The sequence below is a fragment of the Palaemon carinicauda genome, chromosome 40, assembly GCF_036898095.1.
Source record: "Palaemon carinicauda isolate YSFRI2023 chromosome 40, ASM3689809v2, whole genome shotgun sequence".
NCBI classification, from domain to species: Eukaryota; Metazoa; Arthropoda; class Malacostraca; order Decapoda; family Palaemonidae; genus Palaemon; species Palaemon carinicauda.
The window spans coordinates 17,397,649-17,421,573 of record NC_090764.1 but is presented as its reverse complement, the minus strand read 5'-3'; the positions used below and the strand labels follow the sequence as shown (position 1 = coordinate 17,421,573).

The window sequence follows — 23,925 nt, the reverse complement described above, 5'->3', positions numbered from 1 at the left end:
GTTTCGATAATGGGAATACAGTACTAATATAATCGTTAGCCCTTTGGAAGGAAAGCACTGCATTGCCTGGTCGCTTTCCGCTAGTAGTATAACATCACCAGTATATTAACACTTTTCTTAATGTACTTTTTACTGAAAATGGATACTGTATATCATCAACAAATAGAAAATAATAATTTAGCAACATAAATCTGTTTATTTTTTATACAAGAAAGTAGATTATTGCCAAGGAAATATCTGTCCTATTAGCGTACTATTTCCTATAGACTTGTGACGTCATTACCCTGAAAAAAAGTCGTAGTCAAACACTCATAAGATGCATACTTCGTAAGTCTAGGACTACCTGTATTTGAGCTTTTAGTTCTTGTTCGAGAGCGTCTAGCCTGGGATACCGGCTCATCGTGAGCGTCTAGCTCGCGATTGCAAGCGTCTTGTTCGTGATCACGAGAGTGTAGCTCGTGGTCTTTACCGCAAGATGCTCGCGATCATGATCACGAGAGTCTTGCTCGTGACCACGAGTGTAACTCATGATCCGAGAGCATCGTGACCCCGATCACGGTCACAAGCATTCGCTCGCAACTGCGAGCGTGCGATCGTGAGTGTCTCTAACGTCATCACGAGTGTCTAGCTCGCGATCATGGGCACAAGACAATCGTGATTGCAATCACGAGCGTCGTGCTTGAGCATGTAACTAACGATCGTGAACGTCCAGGTAGTGATCACGAGTGTTTAGCTTGTGATCGTGACCACAAGACACCAAAAATCGCGGTCACGAGCGTCGTTCTTGCAGTTATGAGAGCGTGTAATCCATGCTCATAAGCGCGAGGACGATTGGGAGCATCTTGCTTGCGCTAACGTGAACGTCATTAAGGGTTGTAGAGACTGGAGTCACAATCATGGTCACGAGAGTCTCGCTTTCAACCGTGAATGTCTCGCTCATGAAAGCAAGAGTTCTCAAAAACTGAGGATAGACTAGTGTCACAATCGTGGTCACAAGCGTTTCGCTCGTAACCGATTGTAACTCACTATCGTGAGCGTGATCGTGATTATCTCGCTCGCGATCACACGTGTTTAGCGTAGGCGCTAATGAGAGCGGAGACGACGATCGTCATGAGCTCGTGACTGAGTGTATACTGTAATTCAAAATCTTGAGCGTGAGCGCAACCCCGCACAAAGGTTGTGTAAAGACTCTCCCTCGGAAGGGGAATATCTTACACCTGAAGGAGAACCTCTGAGCAGCACTATGTCACCCTTCAACGAGTTCTATCTCAAATAAAGGTTAACATAAAGTGTTGCTAGAGAAATAGCCAAGGCTTAACTCTGAGTTGTCCCCGTAGGAATTTTCCTAACGGGAATCCTGCCGGAATAATCCCCCGAAGGAGAAACCGAACTGGAGTTTGTCTTCCAGAAGAAGAATGTTTAGATCCCGATAACCTACGATCCCGTGATCGTTGTGATCTCTGTGGTGATCATTGATCGTCACAAAAGACGCCCTAATGGGTGTCAAACATCTGATTGTCGCGAACGACAATCTGACCACTCAGGAAGACGAGGTGATGAGTCTAGCCCCTGCGATCATTGACCAGAATAAATTCTGAACTCATCATTGGATGGTCGCAAACGACATCCTGACTGACCATGAAGACGAAATGATGAGTCCCGCTCCTCCAATCACAAAACAGAAGGAAAGTCTGTCGATCCAGCAATTGTCAAGCAAACCGTGAGTTGACAATCGTCCTTGATCTCGCAATCCTCAACAGGCAGAGCTGCATATGCGAGCTGAAACATTGCCTGTAGGGAGAGAGAAAAAATTGTGGAATGTTGGGAGACGACGAGATCGGCAGAAGGCGAGAAGACTTGCCGTCAGCAGAAGACGAAGGAAGGCCGAACGGGAGGTATACATAGTCGACGGCTAAGATATCAGCCGCAGCTACAGCCACCGACTTCGCAACCCGATGTCATCATGAAATGCTGAGGAAAAAATAAAGAGAATCAAAATTTTCTCCCCTCCAAGGAGATAGAAAAGACCCCTTCGGGGAATCCTTGCCATAACTCGCAGAATAAAAGTCGACATCTGAAACCGCCACATTACTCTGGAATGGAGCGTCGCATAAAAACACAAGTCATACCTGTAAAGAAAAGAATAAGCGTAAAGCAATAGTGGTAAATGGCTAAGCCTTGAAGGGAGAGAGAGGAGACGTCCACTCTCTACCAGCCAAAAGTAAAAAGTGACGTGGTCCATTGAACCGTGAGTAGATTGCCTATAGGTGGCTGGGTAGCCCCAACCAACCCTTACCTACCCACTATTAGTGGTTGGGTAGTGTTGCCACTTCGCACTTTAAATCTAATGACTGCCTTCCAGCTCCTTCGAAGTAATGTCCAACATAAATAGCGGAAGGTTTCTTAATATGGGAACAAGTGAAGGTTGCTCTACCTATCGGGTGAGCAGGACATACCCAGTGACCAACTATGTTTAGCTCATGAAAAGTCTAAACGGTCATTTCAGTTTCGCTGACATCATACTCCTATTAAAGGTCTCAAGTTTGCATCACGTGTAGGAACAAATAATTTAATTTGATTGACTTCAAGTGAAGAGCAAAACTGTTTTAACATCTCTCCTGTGAATTTTATAAGTTTTATTACATTAATTTTTACCTCCACTAAGAAGAAAGTATTGCAAAGCTAACCTGGGATTTTAGGGTACACTTAACATAGACGTGTGTTTGTTACCATATTTGGAATTAACTGCACCCGATCTCCGACCTGTAAGTGCAGATCAGAGGAAAGTTCCAGCAATGTGTTTAAGTAATCACACAAAAAACTGTTTTGTACTCACCCGCCAAACTCATTGCGCATTTCTTGGTCAATCTTTGTTGCAAACTCAAAATCCTTCTCCTCTTGCTCTCGCCTATGAAAAAGAAAATGAATGAGTCACTACTGCACTTCCCAAGATAAATTATTCGAAAGTATGGTATATTGTATATAATTTCAACTGAAATCATAACATAAAAAGATAAAATTGAAAAACCATAACACATCTAGGAATGGCACAGTGCTTCTAAATTTCATATATATGTACAACTTCACTCCAGCAAAATATTCTCAAATGTAATTTTGTGGTCATCAAACCTTTCAATTTTGGTTCATTTCTAGGCCAGGAAAAACACAATTCATAAAATAAAATTAAATATAGTACTGTACATCAATACATGCAAGTCATTCATAATGCTTTTCATTTAAAAAATTTTAGTTTCTCAACCTTCAAAATGAAAACAAAATTGTATTTTTCTCTCTTCCTTATCGCCAACCCATATGGAGAACCAGCCAGCATGAAATCGCACTCATATTAAGAAGCTGTGCCACACAGATTGCAAAAAGCAAACAAGCTCAGTGTGTGATGTCACAGAGGTCATGAAAGACCTGAATTAACTAAAAAAAAATCCTTTCAAACAACTTTAAATTAAGAGGTGGGGGGTTGGAATATGACTTGGATATAAAGACAATAGATTTCATCATTAAAATTTTGTTTAATTTGATAACTTAGCTCAGAATCACTCCACTGACTATTGGACTCATTGGCAGGTAGATGGATGATAAAACTACTAAATACTTTTAAAGTTAAATATTTTAAAAAAAAATAACAAGATAAAACTCACCTTGTAAATTCAATACTATTCCACACTTGCCTTGACTTTCTTTTGGAACAATTAGAGATCTTTCTTTTTCTTTTATGAGATCATTCATAAAAAAAGAATTTCATTTAGGAAATAATCAAAGATCTGAATTTCCTCATTACACCACTAAACTGATATATAACCTGATCTTTATATGCAATTTCAGGTGATTTGATTTTCAAATTTCACTTAACCTAGCCATTGTCTGATTTGTTTTCTTCAATCTTTCATTAAAGTCTAATTCTAAAGACCCTGTATTAATCTTTTCTCCTTCTAATGATATTTCATCTTCCATTGCATATTATCTCGAGCCCAACCTCCTGTGATATTTCATGCACACCACATACCATAAATCGAACTTTTCTCAAATAATACTTGGCATATTGAGGTGCAGCAAGGACGTTTTCCAAGGATAATTTATGGGAATAGATTCTGCATCCCACTCTTCATGTGCTTCATTAACTAGGTTCTCAATAAGAAAAGACAGAATTCTTTGATAGAGGATATTCAGGCATCTTAACTCCACAAATCAAATATGGTGCATTCCCTTGAATTGATTCCATTTTATTCGAATAAGAGTTTGATCAAGAAAAATGTTATTTTCATTAGTAAAATAAATTTTTGAATATACTTACCCGATAATCATGTAGCTGTCAACTCCGTTGCCCGACAGAATTCTACGGGAGGGATACGCCAGCTATCACTATACTAGAAGGGGGTGTACTCACCAGCGCCACCTGTGGCCAGGTACTGCAGTACTTCTTGTTGACACCACCTCACTTTTTCCTCGGTCCACTGGTTCTCTATGGGGAGGAAGGGCGGGTCAATTAAATCATGATTATCGGGTAAGTATATTCAAAAATTTATTTTACTAATGAAAATAACATTTTTCAATATTAAACTTACCCGATAATCATGTAGCTGATTCACACCCAGGGGGGTGGGTGAAAACCAGTGTACATGACTAAAGGATAGCTAAGTATCCCGTATTTCATATAATCAGTTATTTCAGAATAACAATGAAATAATAAGTACCTGGTAAGGAAGTCGACTTGAACCGTTACTCTGCCTTTATTAAGTTCGTCTTCCTTACTGAGCGCAGCGTTCCTCTTAGGAGGCTGAATCAACTCTAAGGTGCTAAAGTATATAGGGCTGCAACCCCTACTAAAGGACCTCTACACAACCTCTAACCCAGGCGCTTCTCAAGAATGAATTGACCACCCGCCAAATCAAAAGGATGCGGAAGGCTTCTTAGCCTACCGTAACAACCATAAAAACAACAATAAAAGCATTCAAGAGAAAGGTTAAAAAGGTTATGGGATTAAGGGAATGTAGTGGCTGAGCCCTCACCTACTACTGCACTCGCTGCTACGAATGGTCCCAGGGTGTAGCAGTTCTCGTAAAGAGACTGGACATCTTTAAGATAAAATGATGCAAACACTGACTTGCTCCTCCAATAAGTTGCATCCATTATGCTCTGCAGAGAACGGTTCTTATTAAAGGCCATCAAAGTGGCTACGGCTCTCACTTCGTGGGTCCTTACCTTCAGCAAAGCAAGGTCTTCCTCCTTCATGTGAGAATGGGCTTCTCTAATCAGAAGCCTTATATAATACGAAACCCCGTTTTTGGACATGGGCATCGAAGGTTTCTTGATTGCACACCATAAGGCTTCTGACTGTCCTCGTATAGGTTTTGACCTATTAAGATAATATTTCAGAGCTCTGACAGGGCAAAGAACTCTTTCTAGCTCGTTACCTACCATGTTGGAAAGGCTAGGAATTTCAAACGATCTAGGCCAAGGACGTGAAGGAAGTTCATTCTTAGCTAAAAATCCGAGCTGTAAAGAACATGTTGCAGATTCGGATGTGAACCCAATGTTCTTGCTGAAGGCATGAACCTCACTGACTCTTTTAGCTGTTGCAAGGCAGACGAGGAAAAGAGTCTTGAGGGTAAGGTCCTTGAAGGAAGCTGACTGGAGAGGTTCGAACCTAGGCGACATAAGGAACCTTAAGACTACGTCTAGATTCCAGCCTGGAGTGGGTAAACGACGTTCTTTAGAAGTCTCAAAAGACTTAAGGATGTCTTGAAGGTCCTTGTTGGAAGAAAGGTCCAAACCTCTGTGGCGGAGAACTGAAGCCAACATACTCCTGTACCCTTTAATCGTAGGAGCCGAAAGGGATCTCTCATTCCTTAGATGTAATAGGAAGTCAGCTATTTGGGTTACAGAGGTATTGGTAAATGAAACTGCATTGGCTCTACACCAGTTCCGGAAGACTTCCCACTTGGATTGGTAGACTCTACGAGTGGATACCCTCCTTGCTCTGGCAATCGCACTGGCTGCCTCCTTCGAAAAGCCTCTAGCTCTAGCGAATCTTTCGACAGTCTGAAGGCAGTCAGCCGAAGAGCGTGGAGGTTTGGGTGCAACTTGTCTACGTGAGGTTGACGTAGAAGGTCCACTCTTAGAGGAAGAGTCCTGGGGACGTCGACCAGCCATTGTAGTACCTCTGTGAACCATTCTCTTGCAGGCCAAAGGGGAGCAACCAGCGTCAGCCGTGTCCCTTCGTGCGAGATGAACTTTTGAATGACTCTGTTGATGATCTTGAACGGTGGGAATGCGTAAAGGTCGAGATGGGACCAATTCAGCAGAAAAGCATCCACATGAACTGCTGCTGGGTCTGGAACTGGGGACCAGTACAAAGGAAGCCTCTTGGTCATGGAGGTGGCAAACAGATCTATTGTAGGCTGACCCCACAAGGTCCAAATTCTGTTGCACACGCTCTTGTGGAGGGTCCATTCCGTGGGGATGACCTGATCTTTTCTGCTTAGGCGATCTGCTGAGACGTTCATGTTGCCCTGAATGAACCTCGTTACTAGGGTGAGGTTTAGACTTCTTGACCAAATGAGGAGGTCCCTTGCGATCTCGTACAGGTTCCTCGAATGGGTCCCTCCCTGCTTGGAGATGTAAGCCAAGGCTGTGGTGTTGTCGGAGTTCACCTCCACCACCTTGCCTAGCAGGAGGGACTTGAAGTTCAATAGGGCCAAATGAACTGCCAGGAGCTCCTTGCAGTTGATGTGGAGCGTTATCTGTTCCTTGTTCCACGTTCCCGAGCATTCCTGTCCGTTCAAGGTCGCGCCCCAGCCCGAGTCTGATGCATCCGAGAAGAGATGAAGATTGGGGGTCTGAATCGCTAACGATAGGCCCTCCTTGAGAAGGAGGTTGGTCTTCCACCACAAGAGAGTGGTCTTCATCTCTTTGGTGACCGGGATAGAGACTGCTTCGAGCGTCAAATCCTTGTCCCAATGAGCTGCTAGATGGAATTGAAGAGGGCGGAGGTGGAGTCTCCCTAACTCGACGAACAGGGCTAACGATGACAGGGTCCCTGTGAGACTCATCCACTGTCTCACCGAGCAACTGCTCCTCTTCAGCATGCTCAGGATGCAATCTAGGGCTTGGCTTATCCTTGGGGCCGATGGAAAAGCCCGAAAATCCTGACTCCGAATCTCCATTCCCAGGTAAACAATGGATTGGGAGGGAATGAGCTGGGACTTTTCGAAGTTGACTAACAGACCCAGTTCCTTGATCAAGTCCAAAGTCCAGTTGAGACTCTCCAGACAGCGACGACTCGTGGAGGCTCTCAACAGCCAGTCGTCTAAGTAAAGGGAGGCTCTGATGTCGGATAAGTGGAGGAATTTTGCAATGTTCCTCATCAGAAGCGTAAACACCATAGGAGCTGTGCTTAGGCCAAAACACAGGGCTTGGAATTGGTACACAACCTTTCCAAAAACGAATCTCAGGAAAGGTTGGGAGTCTGGATGAATAGGAACGTGAAAGTATGCGTCTTTCAGATCCAACGAGACCATCCAGTCCTCCTGCCTGACCGCTGCTAGGACCGACTTCGTCGTCTCCATAGTGAACGTCTGCTTGGTGACATAAGCATTGAGCGCGCTGACGTCCAGCACCGGTCTCCAACCTCCTGTCTTCTTGGCCACCAGAAAGAGACGGTTGTAGAAGCCCGGGGATTGATGGTCCCGGACTATAACCACTGCCTTCTTCTGTAACAGGAGCGACACCTCCTGGTGCAACGCTAGCCTCTTGTCCTTCTCCTTGTAGTTGGGAGAGAGGTTGATGGGAGAAGTGGTCAGAGGGGGTTTGCGGCAGAATGGTATCCTGTAACCCTCCCTCAGCCACCTGACAGACTGGGCGTCTGCACCTCTCTTTTCCCAAGCTTGCCAGAAGATCTTGAGTCTGGCTCCTACTGCTGTCTGGAGAGGAGGAGAGTCAGTGTTTGCCTTTAGAAGTCTTGGAACCTTTCCTAGACTTGCTCCTGGAAGAGTCTGGACGGGAGCTTCCTCGGCTGGGGGCTCTACCACGAAAGGGCGGAATAAACCTCGTAGCAGGCGTATCAGCCACTGGGGTGCGGTAAGTCCTGGGGACTGAGGGAGCAACCTTAGTCTTACGAGCTGAAGAGGCCACAAGATCATGAGTGTCTTTCTGAATCATGGCCGCAGACAAGTCCTTGATAAGTTCTTCGGGAAACAAGAACTTAGAAAGCGGAGCGAAAAGGAGTTGAGACCTTTGACAAGGTGTGATGCTGGAAGAAAGGAAGGTACAAAGTTGCTCCCTTTTCTTAAGAACTCCTGACACAAACATTGAAGCAAGCTCGCCAGATCCATCCCTAATAGCTTTATCCATGCAGGACATTAAAAGCATGGCCGAGTCTTTGTCCGCAGGGGAGGTCTTCTTGCTAAGGGCCCCCAGGCACCAGTCTAGAAAATTGAACATCTCAAAGGCACGAAATACACCCTTTAGTAAGTGGTCTAGATCGGAGAAGGTCCAGCAAACCTTAGAGCGCCTCATTGCTGTTCTACGAGGAGAGTCGACCAAACTTGAGAAGTCAGCCTGGGCAGAGGCAGGTACTCCCAAGCCTGGTTCCTCTCCTGTGGCATACCATACGCCCGCTTTAGAAGTGAGCTTAGTCGGTGGGAACATAAAGGAAGTCTTCCCTAGTTGCTGCTTAGACTGCAACCACTCCCCTAAAATTCTTAAAGCCCTCTTAGAGGACCTTGCAAAGACGAGCTTAGTATATGTTGACTTGACAGGCTGCATGCCCAGCGAAAACTCAGATGGCGGAGAGCGGGGGGTAGCAGAGACAAAATGGTCCGGGTATACCTCTCTGAAAAGAGCCAGGACCTTACGAAAGTCAATAGGAGGAGGAGAAGACTTGGATTCTTCCACGTCTGATGAGGGATCCAGGTGCGCAGCTTCCTCATCAGAAACCTCATCACCAGAGTGTAGCGAAGTGAGAGGTAATGGAACAGTGGTATGCTGAACAGCAGAATCTGAACAAGCGGGTGCAAAAACGCTTGTGGTTTCATCCTCAAGTCTCTGTTGATGAGTTAAAACCTGAGGTTCAGGCTGCAAAGGCTGGTCAAAAAGAGTAGCGGAAGGTAGGCGCATGGGTTGAGGAGGCTGACTCTTGGCATGAGTGTCTTGACTCAAGAGTTGCGCTTGCTGTAAGGGTAGCGGATGCGCAGTAGCAGGTTCCTGAGGAACGAGTTGAGGTTCCTGAGGTGTGAGCTGCGAGAGTTGAGGTAGCGGCTGCGCAGAACGCAGTTCTTGTCTCGCGAGTTGAGGTTCCTGAGGCGCAAGGCTAAAGTGTTGAGGCTCTCGCCTTGAGGAGGGTTGAGGTCGCTGCAGCGAGAGCTGAGGTGTCTGCCTCATGGATGGAAGAGGTTGTCGTACCTCAAGAGAGTGTTGCCTCACTGGTGGAACCGCAAGCGGAAGCGGAGGAAGTAAGGCATAAGCTTCCTGTTCCCCTTGCTGAGGTTGCCTTAAGGAAGGCGGAGGTTGCTGCACACCGCTGGAAACTGGCAACTCAGTACGCGGTAAGGAATCCTGAGGAGCCTCAACATCGTACGCCTGGCAGACTGGACTGCGGTTAGGCGGAGCGATCGCAGGAGGAGGTGTAACCTTCTCAGCCTGACACTCACGCATTAAGACCGCAAGCTGTGACTGCATGGACTGCAGTAAAGTCAACTTGGGGTCGGCAGACACTAAGGTCTGCTGAGGCAAAGCCTTAACAGAAGATGAGGTCTGTTGCGGCAGCACCTTACCCCTCTTAGGAGGTGTGCAGTCACCTGATGACTGCGGAGAGTCAGAGCTAATCCAATGACTGCAGCCAGGTTGTAGAGCTCTTGAGGTCTGGACTTTGCGTTTGAGAGGTCTTGAGACCTGAGTCCAGCGTTTTCTCCCTGACAATTCTTCAGCAGACGAGTAAAAGACGGGCTCAATCGTCTGCGGGTGGGAGTGACGGTCTCTGTAAGACACGCCCGCAACCACCGAGGATACTTCTGTGCGCCGATCAAGGCCTGCCGAACCCTTTTGCCCTTCGACATTGCTTCTCCCCTGGGCTTGGGAGCTTGCAAGAGGTCCCGGACTGGGAGGACGACTGGCACGCACAGAAGTACCCTCACGCACCACACTGACACTGACACTAGCACTTGGCACTGCACTGACACTAGCACTTGTCACAGCACTGGCACTATTACCTCCCACTGCACTTTTGACCTTAAGTTCCTTGACTTCGGCCATAAGAGACTTATGATCACTAACCACCGATTCCACTTTGTCACCTAAAGCCTGAATGGCACGCAAAACAACAGACATATCAGGTTGAGGGCAAATAGTAGGTTCGGGGGTAGCCACTACAGGGGGAGGAAAAGGTAGGGGATCATGAGGTGAGGAAAAAAGTGAAGAGCGAGAAGAACTCCTCCTAACTCTCTCTCTCTCTAACTTGGTTGAATATTTCAAGAATCGGACAAAGTCAAGTTCCGAAAGTCCGGCGCATTCCTCACATCGATCTTCCAACTGACAGGGTCTTTCCCTACAGTCAGAACAAGCAGTGTGAGGATCTACCGAGGCCTTCGGAATACGCCTATTACAAGACCTACATCGTCTATGGGGTGGGGCTTGTGAAATGTCAGACATCTTTAATCAAAGAGTTAGCCAAGGGGGATTCCAAATCAAGCAAAAAGATCGTTAACCATTAATCAGAACTAAATAAAAGCTATCTAAGCTAATATAGAAGTTTTCCAGTATAGCGACAGCCGAAATCTGAGAGAAATACTTCACCAAAAGCCGTGAACAATACTCCAAGATCATAAGCGTATCCAGAATGTCTTGCCGGAAGCACGACAGAAGAAAAAGTGAGGTGGTGTCAACAAGAAGTACTGCAGTACCTGGCCACAGGTGGCGCTGGTGAGTACACCCCCTTCTAGTATAGTGATAGCTGGCGTATCCCTCCCGTAGAATTCTGTCGGGCAACGGAGTTGACAGCTACATGATTATCGGGTAAGTTTAATATTGAAAAATCCAATTTTCAGGCAAGTGCTGTGTGGTCAAGAACTTTCTAGTAGATGGTTAACAAAGGGAATCCATTGCGACAAGAAAATACTAAAGAAATATTGCCTCCCCTGCTCTAGGGTCAGTGTATCAACGTGCCGATCACATACTCAATGAGCATATGGTAGACCCAGGGATTCAGGCTCTATTGAATCCATCACAGAGCCTCCTAATGCTGAAATATGTCTGACAACTGATAACACCTCTATAATCATATGTTTTTTTTTTCTCATAGCCAACGTTACCACACCCTTTCTTATGACCCATCACTTATGAAGAAGTTCACAAATATGTACATAAAATCAAGCAAATACAGTAACGCAAACACAACGTGGGAGATGCTGAAGTCGACAATCCCATGAAATGAAGAGTGATGCAGGCTTGGAGCACTCCCAAGCGATCGGCCACCTAGTGTTAGCATTTGTAAGCATGCTCGTATCTTAGTGAAAAATTTTGCTTGGAAGCTGGCTCGTACCTCAGAATGCTCATATGTTGGAACACTTGTATGTCAAGGTATCACTGTACAACGATTATTTTGTGCATACCTGGGTAGGTATAACACAATATGTTGATACTCGCTTCACGTAAGAAGATCCCTAAAGAGGGAGTGAGATGCCCGTCATGATGTGTCTGTTCAAGGACCAGGATGAAAGGTTTCCTCATCGGACCAGTTTCCTCACATAGGTCCATGAGCGAGATGAGCACCACACAAGCATATGGTACAGCTTGGATTTGTTTCAGGTAGTGTCTTATAAAAACACTATGGCCAGACCAACTCAAAAAGCTCTGGATGAATTTGAACTGCATATTTATGAAAAATGCCAATGAAGAAGCAATTTTTATAATTCTAACAGCTTGGGTTTTAGGGATGGAAGGAGGATCCACGTTTTCAATGAGGGAGATCATTAGATTAAGGATAGCCCCTGAAGAAAGGGACCTGTTGGTCTAGCTATTTTGAAACAGGCTACCTCCTTAAGCACATGGATCTCTGTAGGTAGCCTACGCCTGCAGAGTAGATACTAGACAGAGGTTGTCATCCTTGAATGTAGAGATATAACATCAAGAGAATCCTGCTTCAGAATAGGCTTTTCATTTTTGGTTAAAGATATGCCAGGAGTCAGAATTAAGAGCCGCCAGGAGCGATGGTGAGGTACTCCTATTCTATATATATAAAGTCCCGATACTAAAGCTATTAATAAAAATCACCTTCTGGAGCAACTCCTTAAGGGAGACAATAGAATTACAGTATATAACTTGGTAAAATATTCAAGCACACTGAAAGAAAAACAGTGAAGAAGTTGACTGGGATGGACATTGTAAGGCAAAAAAATAACAAATTCGTAGATAATTTGTATTTTTCCTAACTATACAAACCTTAGCTATTTAAAGAGGGTAACTACTTTCGCTTAGCTGAAAGGACGAGCCATAAAATTTTAACGAGGGATTATTACCCCACCGCTAGTTAGTGGGGGGTAGGGAGGGTAGCTAGCTACCCTCCCCCCTCACACACCTGTGTTGTAGCTCCACTTTTGCTTAGAGGTAGGACTTCATGGGGGACAGGGCTGGCAGGCAAGTTTGATTGAATAGCTAAGGTTTGTATAGTTAGGAAAAATACAAATTATCTACGAATTTGTCATTTGTTCCGTAACTGAAATACAAACCACGCTATTTAAAGTGGGTGACTTAACCCTTAGGAAGGGTGGAACAAGTCCCAGCCATACTGGCTTTTGGCTTTGCCCGTGGACTCATTATCTGAGTGTGTCAGCACTCAACAATAAAGAGTCCCTGCACCTTGCTATGCAAGGGCTGCGGCCTACGTAAGATGTGTGTGAAGGAATATGTGTGACTCGTCCTAGGAAGTTGACCTGAAGTTCTTTAGATGGAAACTTAAGGCTAGGACTCTCCCAATACCACCTCGTCAGGGTATGGGGGCGTGACAGTATTAACTTAATACTAGGAACAACAAGGGAACATGGTTTACCTGCAGAGGTTTGAGGTCAGCTGTGCAGAGAACCCAGGATGCTGCTTTCCTCAAGAGAGGGGAGGATGAAGAAAAGAATAAGGGCCAGACATACCTTTTCATTCATGCAGACTAAAACCGGGTAACAATGCCCTCAACCCTCTGCTACTTGTCCATTAAGGACCCTGAGGTTTAGACCAGCTGCTGTGCAGCCACCACAGGGCCGATAGAGAACGTATCGAGCCTCCTGTGGGTCACGTCTTGCAGGTAGTGGGCTGTGAAGGTCGTTTGACGCTTCCACACCCCTACTTGTAGAACCTGCGTCACTGAGAAGTTTTTCTTGAAGGCCAGGGAGGCAGCTACTCCCCTGACATCATGAGCTCTAGGGCGACGTGACAGAGGAGGGTCAGGATTCAGGGACAGATGGATGGCCTTGCGAATCCATGCTGAGATGGTGTTCTTGGTAACCCTCCTCTTCATTCTCCCAGTGCTGACAAACAAAGCCCGCACTTGGGGACGAACTGCAGCTGTTCTCTTCAGGTATAGCCTCAGACTCCTTACTGGGCACAGTAGGAGATGGTCTGGGTCATCTGTTACAGAACGAAGACTTGAAATCCGGAAGGAGTCGAACCTAGGGTCAGGCATTCCCGGATTCTGAGTCTTAGCAATAAACTCAGGGACGAAGCTAAACGTTACCTGCCCCCATCCCCTTAAATGGGCGATGTCATACGAGAGACCATGAAGTTCGCTAACTCGCTTGGCTGACGCCAAAGCTAGTAGGAACACCGTCTTCCAAGTCAGGTGGCGATCTGAAGCCTGGCATAATGGTTCGTAGGGAGGTCTCTTAAGAGACCTGAGGACTCGAACCATGTTCCATGGAGGAGGTCTCACTTCCGACTGAGGGCAGGTAAGTTCATAGCTACGTATGAGTAAGGAAAGTTCTAGAGAAGAAGAAGTGTCCACTCCTTTGAGCCTGAAGGCAAGACATAAGGCTGAGCGATAGCCTTTCACTGCCGAGATTGAAAGGCGCATTTCTTCTCGCAAATACACGAAGAACTCCGCTATTGCTGGAATAGTGGTATCGAGAGGAGAGATACCCCTTCCACGACACCAACCACAGAAAACTCTCCACTTCGCCTGGTAGACTCCTGCGGATGACTTTCACAGGTGTCCAGACATCCTTTCCGCAACTTGTGGCGAAAATCCTCTCTATGGGAGGAGATGATGGATAGTCTCCAGGCGTGAAGCCGAAGCGAAGCTACGGTTTAGTGAAAGATGTTGGCGTGTGGTTGTTTGAGTAGCTCGTGTCATGGAGGGAGTTCTCTCGGAGGCTCCGTAAGGAGTTGCAGAAGGTTCGGGAACCATTCCGCGTGATGCCACAGCAGAGCTATGAGAGTCATCGAGAGCTTGACTGATAGTCAGGTCTTGTTGAGTACCCTCCTCATCAGACAGAACGGGGGAAAGACGTATACGTCGTTGTTGTCCCACCGTTGTTGGAAAGCATCTTGCCAGAGAGCCTTGGGGTCCGGGACTGGGGAACAGTACAGCGGCGGTTTGAAATTCAACGCTGTCGCGAACAGATCCACAATCGTGGAACCCCACAAAGTCAGAACTTTCTTGGCTACTTGACGATCCAAAGACCACTCGATACTCACTATCTGAGACGCTCTGCTCAGACTGTCGGCGAGCACATTCCTCTTGCCTGGAATGAAGCAAGCCAATAGTGGAATCGAGTGGACTTCGGTCCATCTCAGTATCTCAACTGCAAGATGGGATAGCTGTTCTGAAAAGGTACCTCCCTGCTTGTTGATGTAAGCCACTACTGTGGTGTTGTCGCTCATCACCACCACAGAGTGACCCGCCAGGTGCTGTTGGAACTATTGAAGGGCCAGAAATACGGCCTTGATTTCTAGCAGATTTATATGGAGGCACTTTTCTGATTCTGACCACAGGCCTGAGGTTCTGTGGTTAAGAATGTGCCGGCCCCCCCTTTCTTTGAGGCGTCTGAAAACAGCATCAAATCCGGGGGGAGAACAAGAAGATCCACTCCCTTTCGTAGGTTCTCATCTGCCACCCACCACTGAAGGTCCGTCTGTTCCGCGAGACCCATAGGGATCAAGACGTCCGGGGAATCGTGTCCTTGACTCCACCGGGACTTGAGTCGCCATTGCAGAGATCTCATTCTGAGTCGACCGTTGGGAAATAGACGGACCAAAGATGAGAGATGGCCGAGGAGACGTAACCACGATTGGGCTAGGAGTTCGTCTCGTCTGAGGAAAGGACTCGCGACCTTCCTCAGCCTTGCTATCCTGTCGTCTGATGGGAAGGCTCTGTGGAGATTGGTGTCCAATATCATGCCCAGATATACCAGTCTTTGGGAAGGAAGCAGAGAAGACTTCTCGAGATTTACCATGATCCCTAGATCTTGGCAAATTCCCAGAAGTTTGTCTCGGTGTCGAAGAAAGGTTGACTCCAAGTCTGCTAAGATCAGCCAGTCGTCCAGATAACGGAGGAGACGGATGCCGATCTTGTGTGCCCACGAAGATATCAGGGTGAACACTCTGGTGAAAACCTGAGGCGCTGTGGAGAGACAGAAGCACAGCACCTTGAACTGGTAGATCTTGTTGTCTAGGCTGAATCTTAAGTACTTCCTTGAAAACGGATGGATTGGGATCTGGAAGTACGCGTCCTTCAGATCCAGTGTACACATGAAGTCTCGCGGTCTCACTGCGAGTCTGACCGTGTCTGGCGTCTCCATGCTGAACGGGGTCTGCTTGACAAACCTGTTCAGAGCTGAGAGGTCGATGACTGGTCTCCAGCCTCCAGACGCCTTCTTTACAAGAAAGAGTCGACTGCAGAAGCCTGGGGACCCGTCGACGACCTCTTGGAGAGGGTCCTTTTTCAACGTGGCCTTGACTTCTGCCCAAAGGGCTTGCCCTCTTGCCGATCCCATGGCAAGAGAGCTCAACGACACTGGATTCGCTGTCAGGGGAGGAAGAGATGTTATGAACGGGACGCGATATCCTTGGCTGATCACGGAGATCATCCAGGAATCGGCCCCGAGTTGCTGCCACCTGTTCGCGCAACTTTGAAGGCATCCTCCCACTGGTGGACATGCGGGGGGACTACCAATCCTAGCGTTTGCGGCCTCAGCCACTCCCCCTATGATTCTTGCCTCCCCTGGAGGACTTCTTGCCTCTCCTGTCCTTGACGGGAAAGGGCTGTTTGGACACCGCTACCTTTGCTGCTATTGCCGGTTTTGTCGTCTTTGCAGGGCGAGGTTGTTGGGGTGCTGGATGCTTATAGGGCTTTGATGTTAAAGCCCTCGAGAGGAGGGAGTCCTGGTTGGACTTCCTCCACCTCTCAGCTGCCTGCTCTACATCTTTCGGCTCAAACAGGCTACTCCCCAAAAGGGAGAAATGTCTGAGCTTACTGACCTCGGTGTTGGGGACCTTCGAGTTGAATCTTTCAGACACCGTATCACGGCGTTTCAGGATAGTGTTAGCCCACAAGTTCGAGACTTGGTGGGCCAGAAACTCGATGGTACGAGTGCCTGAAAGAAGGAAGGTCTCCAAGGCCTTCCTGGTACTCTCCTTAGACAAGTCTTCGGATCGTATCAGGATGCCAAGAGATCCCAGCCAGATATCCAGCCACGAAGTGGCCTGCATGGCACATTTCGCTACCTTCTCCTGGCAGAGAGTCTCCGAGGCCGAGAACGACACTGCCCGGTTGGAGTGTCTCTCGAGAGGGACTCCCCTGGAGAGCTCTTCCAACGATTGGGGGAGGGGAAGAGCTAAACAGGACTCCTCGATGATTTCAAAGTACCTCCTTTGGTGGACACGAGGAGGTGGGAGGAGTTTGTTTCCGGAGCTGTAACGGCTGGAGGAGGCTAGCTCGGAGAGCTGGCTCTCGACCTTATCTCTGGCACTCTTGACCCCCTGGGACCAGGGCAAAGCCGCGCTGGTTTTAGGGGGCTTTTGAGTACCAAAGACTCGGTCCAGAACCGTGTCCTTGCCCTCTCGAGGAGGAATCTCCGGATCCGAAAATCCGTTAAGGTTCCTCATCAGAGCCAAAACTTGCCAAAAGGCATGCTCCGACTCCTGCGGCTCTCCTCCTGATGGACTAGCAGCAAGGTCTCCAGTCCCCAAAGGCTCTTCTTGGGGGGACTCGTGGACGTTCTCCGCGGGCTTAGCTGGTTCTGGTCTGATCCTCGACGAAGATTTCGGAACAGTCTTGGAGTCCCTCGACTCCCTCCTGGGAGAGATGCAGGATTCCAACAAAGATGGTGGGGGGCTCTTCTCCGCCTCCACCCGAGGAGACTTCTCGGCGGGAGGTGGGGTTTCTCCCATTGGTGCGATGGGAGAACGCCTCACCTCACGAGAATCCCCTAAGGACGGAAAACCCTCGTCCACGGGAGATGGAGAGAAAGTCTGGGGAGGGGAAGGAGCATTCCTCGACGGCTTCCGAGGAACCAGTTTCACCCTTGGAGAAGTAACCACGTCGTTCACTCCTCTCTTCCTCTTCAAGGGGGCCGAGATAGCCGCTGATTTGAGGCCTAGTTCAGAGAAGGCAGGCTTGAAAGCCTGCACAACCACTCTGGTCAAGGGCCCAAACCAGGCAGCTGACTGACAGCAGCACTGTCAGAGACACCCTCTGGAGGGAAGGGGATCGTAAGATTCCTAGGAGTGGAAACTACAACTGGGTCTGCCTGAAAGAAGAAGCTGTAGAAGAGATCCTGGACCTGTCCGGAGATTTCCCTCCCTCCGTTGGGCACGCTATCCTGCGCTTACCGGGGGGGGGGGGGGAGCAATGAAGATGACCTGACGCGTACTGCCGGATCCTGTGTGGGCACGCACTGTGGTTCGCGCTGGACATCGCACTGGGAATCTCGCTCACGCGGTAGGCCAATGCCTAGCTCGGGGGCGCGTTGGCGCGTAGGTGTCAGGGCGCGTGGGCGCGTAGGTGATGGGGCACGTGGGCGCGTTCCGGAGACCGCGGATGGAGTGCAGCTACAGGATGATGAAGGGCCCGTAAGGGCGAAGCCGTAGGGCGCGTGCGTGCAGGGGGAATATCCCTAGCGCGGGCGCGCAGAAGGGCGCTCGTCAGGAACCGAAGTTCTAGCAGTGGGCGCGCGATGGAGACTGCGGGCGATGGCGCGTAGGCAAGGGATGGCGAGCAGGCGAGGTCTGATGGCGAGTCGGCGATCGTGGAGGAAAGCGCTGGCGAGCAGGAGAGGAAGAAGGTTTCTCCTTGGAGCCCTGATCCGAAGATCGAGGGCGAGCAGGCGAGCGATGACGAGCAGGAGAGCGCTGGCGTGCAGGAGATCGCTAACGAGCAGGAGATCGCTGACGAGCAGGAGACCGAGGGCGTCCATGGCGTGTATCAGGCCGAGGGGGCGCAGAGGTCCGTGGGTGAACAGGAGATTGTGGGCACGTAGTCTCTGGAACTGCAGGGCGAACAGATCGTGGGCGTGCAGTAGGGCGCTGGCGCGATGAGGCAGCAACCGGTGAGCGCTTGCGCGCAGGCGAACGTTGGCGCACAGGGGAAACCTGGTGCTTAAGGGACTTACACAAAATGTGTGAAAGCCCTTTTGCCCCCAAGGGACCGGTGCCCGTTTGACAGGAAGAGTGGGCGCCCACAGCGCGTCAGCAGTCAGGACGAACGATCTGCGGAGAGGTCCATGTCCAAGGAAGTAGCAGGAACGGTAGCTGAAGGACGAGGTTCCTCTGCGGGGGACTGCTAGGATGAAGATACGAAGAGGCGCCTCCTAACACCCTAGTGAGGAGAAGGAAGACCTCGGCGACGAAGAGGAAGGCGAGCCTTACGTCGGATGCGTACTCTGGGAGCAGCAAGCAAACCATCGGCAGTCCTCCGAAGAGGAGTCTCTGTCAGTGAACTCCCCCAGGGGGGAGAATCACCCGCAGGAGAGACCGTTGGACTTAGATCCTCCCTCGAAGGATGTTCGGAGGGGGAGCTAAGCCTTCAGCTACTACAGGAGCAGGGGTTGAACACTCTTATTGGAAGCGTCTGCCACAACAGCCTCGACAATAGACAGAGGGTCAACCTCTGCTACCGCAGGTGACTGTTTGACAGCTGCTCCCAACCTGATCATGTCAAACAGGGCTTCCTTGGAGGGCAAACCCTGAAGCCCCAAGGAAGGCCAAAGCTGCAAAGGATCATCATTAACAGGAGAAATAATTAAATCCTCCCCCGGGGAGGAGGAGGATCTGCCTCGCTATGGGAGGCTACTCCCTCTCCCAAACCCCGAGATCGGTCAACAACATTACATCCTACGCTACCACTCAACGGCCTCTCACGAGAGGCCGACCGAGTGGGAGCTTCGGAGGAGGTTTGGGCTACAGAAGAAGAGTCCTTAGGATTTTCCTTCTTCAAAGCAACCTTTGAAAGAGAAATATCCTGTCTGGACTTTTTCTTCCAGCGCCAAGAAAACCTCTCCCACTGGGAGGTAGGCCACTCCCTACATTCCATACAAACATTATCACTTTCCCACCGCTGACCCCTACAATAAGGGCATAAGGTGTGAGGATCCGTCTTGATGGAAGACATGAAGGTCTCACAAGGGCGGTCAGGTAACCCAGGGCACTTCCGCATTGTAGAGGCCAACTTCACAACACTGAGAAAAAGAAAGAAAAAGCAATGATTAATGGCTGTCAAAAGGCGAGGGTGAAGGCGGACACGTCCGATCACCACCCGAGCCAAAGTAAAAAAGTGGAGCTACAACACAGGTGTGTGAGGGGGAAGGGTAGCTAGCTACCCTCCCTACCCCCCGCTAACTAGCGGTGGGGTAATAATCCCTCGTTAAATTTTTATGGCTCGTCCTTTCAAAATTACCCACTTTAAATAGCGTGGTTTGTATTCCAGTTACGGAACAATTATGTAATATGATCTTACATTCTTTGAGTTTTGTTAGGATATTTGTTCTCAGAGAGTAACGTTTTCCTCTACTTGGAGCAGTCGTATCTGCCGAAGATCCCCGCACCTTACTCCTGGCAGGAGAATGGGCTGGCGAGACACTCCCACAAGTGTCACTCCGCAGATCCTCAGATGGGCAAGAACCTGCGGAGCAGGTGGACGGTCCTGGGGCCAAGAGATCGAGAAGGAGATAGCCTCCTCTCAGCTCTAGAAAGAGCCTAAGTCGTCCATGGCAGGAGCAGATAAGCTTTCCTACTGAGCACCCCAAACTAACACTTCTATCAGCCAGCCCTTTGAAGGGGAACCTTTAAGCCCCAAAGAAGGCCAAAGCACACTCAGAGCATCTTGTACACTAGACTCTCATTGAGTGGAGGCTCTCCCCATTTCGCCAAGGAAAACTGGAGAAGCTTCCTGCCCTTAAGATTGTCCCAACGTTAAAGCGCCACCTCTTCTGTCTGATCACCCACCGGAGGAGGGCGACTGGGAAAAGCCATGTAAAAAGGAGAGAAGTCGGGATTTCTTAGACTTCATGGAAGCCCCTGAAAGTGAAGTTACTTTTAGACTTTTTCTCCCTCCACCTACCATACAACTCTCACAGGGAGGATGGCCATTCCCGACACTCGTTGCAAGGAAACGCCTGGATGCAGGAGTCCGCTACATGCAGGGCAAAAAAGGGGAGGGTCAGTATCCAGCTTCGACACAAACATGACACACCCACTGCCCGACACACCAACATAAGTTCACATGTCTGGCATACATCACAGAAGCACAACACGCAGACCTGGATAGAAATAAGAAAAAGTTCAGCAACAGCCAGTGAATCCAAAGCAATGAGAACAACTGTTAACACAAGCGGGTGACATTAAAGTGGTTTATCACCGAGTGTACTTCTCCGCTGCCAAATGGTAACAACCAATCGGTTGTAGACAACTCAATATGAAAGTTTTATTGGCTTTATTCCAGCTTCACTATTGTCATTTTCTTATGTAAACAACCAAGGTTTGTACTCATGTAGGAACAAAAATCATACCAAGATGATATGAGGGAGTGCTGCATCCGTACATTAAGACCCTTGATAATTCTTCAACTGGCCTTAACCAGCCTCACCAAAGGTAATCCTATTTAAATGGCTCAGTTTGTATGTGTAGGAACAGAATATATTTTTGTGTGTGTGTGCAGCATTAAAAGTTTACAGAAGATTCATGAACCAAGCTAGAACTTGCCATCTATATCTTCTCTCAGACGTAATTTATTTCAATACAGTATGTACTTTACAGTCATAATGAAAATTTACCAAAGTTACAATTATATACAAACACTCTCCATAATCACACTGATGCTGCAAAAACTAGGTAAAGGTATATAGTTCACAGTATTATTTCCCAAGGTAAATCTTTTAAATGTAATCAACCAGTAATAATGGGATTAATCTAAACACAAATAATGTGCAACAAGATACTATAGAAAAAATCGTTGCAACTCACTCAAGATGTTGGATGATAACGGGGTTATCGAAGAGGTCCTCGAGGCACACCTTCTCATGCTGCATCCTACACATGGAACACTCCAGTGAACCATCATTTTTCCAAAGTTTCTGGGTACACTCATAGCAGAACGTATGCAAGCACAAAAGGAGCTTTGGGGCTCGGCGAGTATCGAGTAAGTCATAGTCTTCAAAGCATATGGGACACGAGAATAATTCTCTGTCTTCATCTTCAGGGCAATAAGTTGCCATTGTATCATCAACGTTTCTCCACCTCCAAACACTTGCTATTTCTTTTCAACATCACTATTATTCCCTTCAGGAATATCAAAACACCACACATATAAATAAGTTTTGACGAACGCTTCTCTCGTTTGTTATAAATACAGAATTTCAAGTTTGTGCATTTCAAATTATTATGCTAATTCAGTGAAACACATACTATGGTAACTTAAGGCAACTGTAGATCTATACCTGTAAAAAGGGGAAAGTTAGTTTATTCTTCTTTTCACTGATGTTCTAATTAAAATGTTTAGTGAATAAAAAAAAATGTTATAATTAAAATCCACAACTTACCAGCAACCTTATAACATTATAGTCCTGCCTGTCCAGAAAAAGGCCTACTTAAAGGATTGCAACTGGCAGTTATAACTTTTAAACATATACGACACTGATAAATTTACACAACAACAAATAATAAAAGGCGTAAGAGTAATGTACAGCATTGCATTTAGTTAGTAAGCTTGTCCTAAAGCTATTTTTATCCTTACTACAGTATTGTGGAATGATCTTCCTAATCGGGTAGTTGAATCCGTAAAACTTCAAAAGTTCAAACTTGCAGCAAATGTTTTTATGTTGCACAGGCTGACATAAGTCTTTTTATAGTTTATATATGACACATCTGTTTTGATGTTGTTAATGTTTTTCGAATAATTTATTGTTAATTTTTCTCATCATTTATTTACTTCCAAATTTTCTTTTCTCACTAGGCTCTTTTATCCCTGTTGCTTTTCCAACTAGGGTTGTAGCTTGGCTAGTAGTAATAATAATAATACATCCCTCTTACAAAACATGCCTTCTACACAAAGTATTTCCGGGGCAAATTGTTCTATAGACTGACAAGTCAATAGGAAAAGCAGCCTAGTATGGAAGAGGAATAGAGAAGTAAAGAACAAGGCTCTTACTTCTCTGTAGGCCTATATGGAGTGTCCTGCAGTATTTGAAGTGGGACTTGATATGTAGATCCCAAACTAAACTAAGTATAGTTTATAGTTTAAAGAAATCCATGAGCGTCCTTTAGCTGTGTTATTAAAAGAAGGGGGAGTTTATCCAGCACAATTAATTGATCTTGACTCTTGGGGAACTATCTCAAAATAACTCAGGAAGGAATAAAATTCACTAAGTACAATAGCTAAAGTCAATGATGATAATTAAACAATTAAAGAGTGCCACAAATACAAATTAAAATCCTATGAAATAAACCAGTACTTAAAAACATTAAAATTTTATGGTGAAGTAACGACATTTAACGGAAGCTTGGGAGCCTTTGTATATTAGCGGCCAGTTCCTCTCGTGTGCATTAAAAATGGACACCAACTAATGTAAACTTCCCCCCCCCTAACCTAACCTACAAGCCACGTCCTTACCTACTTACCTAAAGGGGAGGGGCTAACGACCCCATGATTCCCCCTTACACTGCCGTATTCTTAGTCACCCGTCATCATACATACAGGTGGCCACTTTCATACATACACCCTGCTACTGATTTGCACATGAGCTGTTAGTCACATGACATGAAGAAAATGGACATGAACTGGGGTCGTTATGCGAATAACTAACACACTAGCCATAGTACGTAAAAACATGGACATCATACAGCTGATTTGGAGATTCATAACCTTGACTATCACCAACAAAAGAACTTAAATTAATTTTAACATCATATAGATATTCGGGCACTGTACCCTTTACTATGGCCAGGGGGAACATATATGACTGACTACGTGTATAAAACATGTCTAAAAAAATATTACTGATCATATCTTGTAAACCAAAAACCTCAAGTCATAGCCTACTATAAGGTTAGCATCTAGCTAGAAAGCCACATAGTGATCTCGACTATAAAGCCTAGGATAAATGACAACGCAAATCCTTAATGTTCCCAGAAGGACAGAATAGACTTTGATATATAAAAAAAAACGTTACAGGCTACTGGTAATTCGGTTCTCTATCTTGGATAACATTCCACATGACGACGAAATGTCCAACATACGTAGAATGATCATGATGACACAAAACCATTTGGGAAGAACGATCACTATTACAAACACACTGGTATTAATGACCCACAGAGATTATTCCAGACAGAGGAATTAATGTACACAAAGCACAACCGCAGCAACTAGTTCCGTCAACCTCCAATACTTATAATGGTGCGTTCGGTTGTACGTGGCGAATCAACTACATATATCTT

The 23,925-nt window shown here is 46.9% G+C and overlaps 1 long non-coding RNA gene across 1 annotated transcript; it reads right to left on the bottom strand.

The window, feature by feature from the left end:
• Positions 1-2,835: 2,835 nt before the first annotated feature.
• On the bottom strand, positions 2,836-23,886 carry LOC137631984 (uncharacterized). Its single transcript, XR_011041973.1, has 3 exons — positions 23,802-23,886; positions 21,454-21,926; positions 2,836-2,908 (listed from the first exon to the last, which is right to left on the bottom strand). It is a non-coding gene; the product is annotated as an uncharacterized lncRNA (long non-coding RNA).
• Positions 23,887-23,925: the final 39 nt, after the last annotated feature.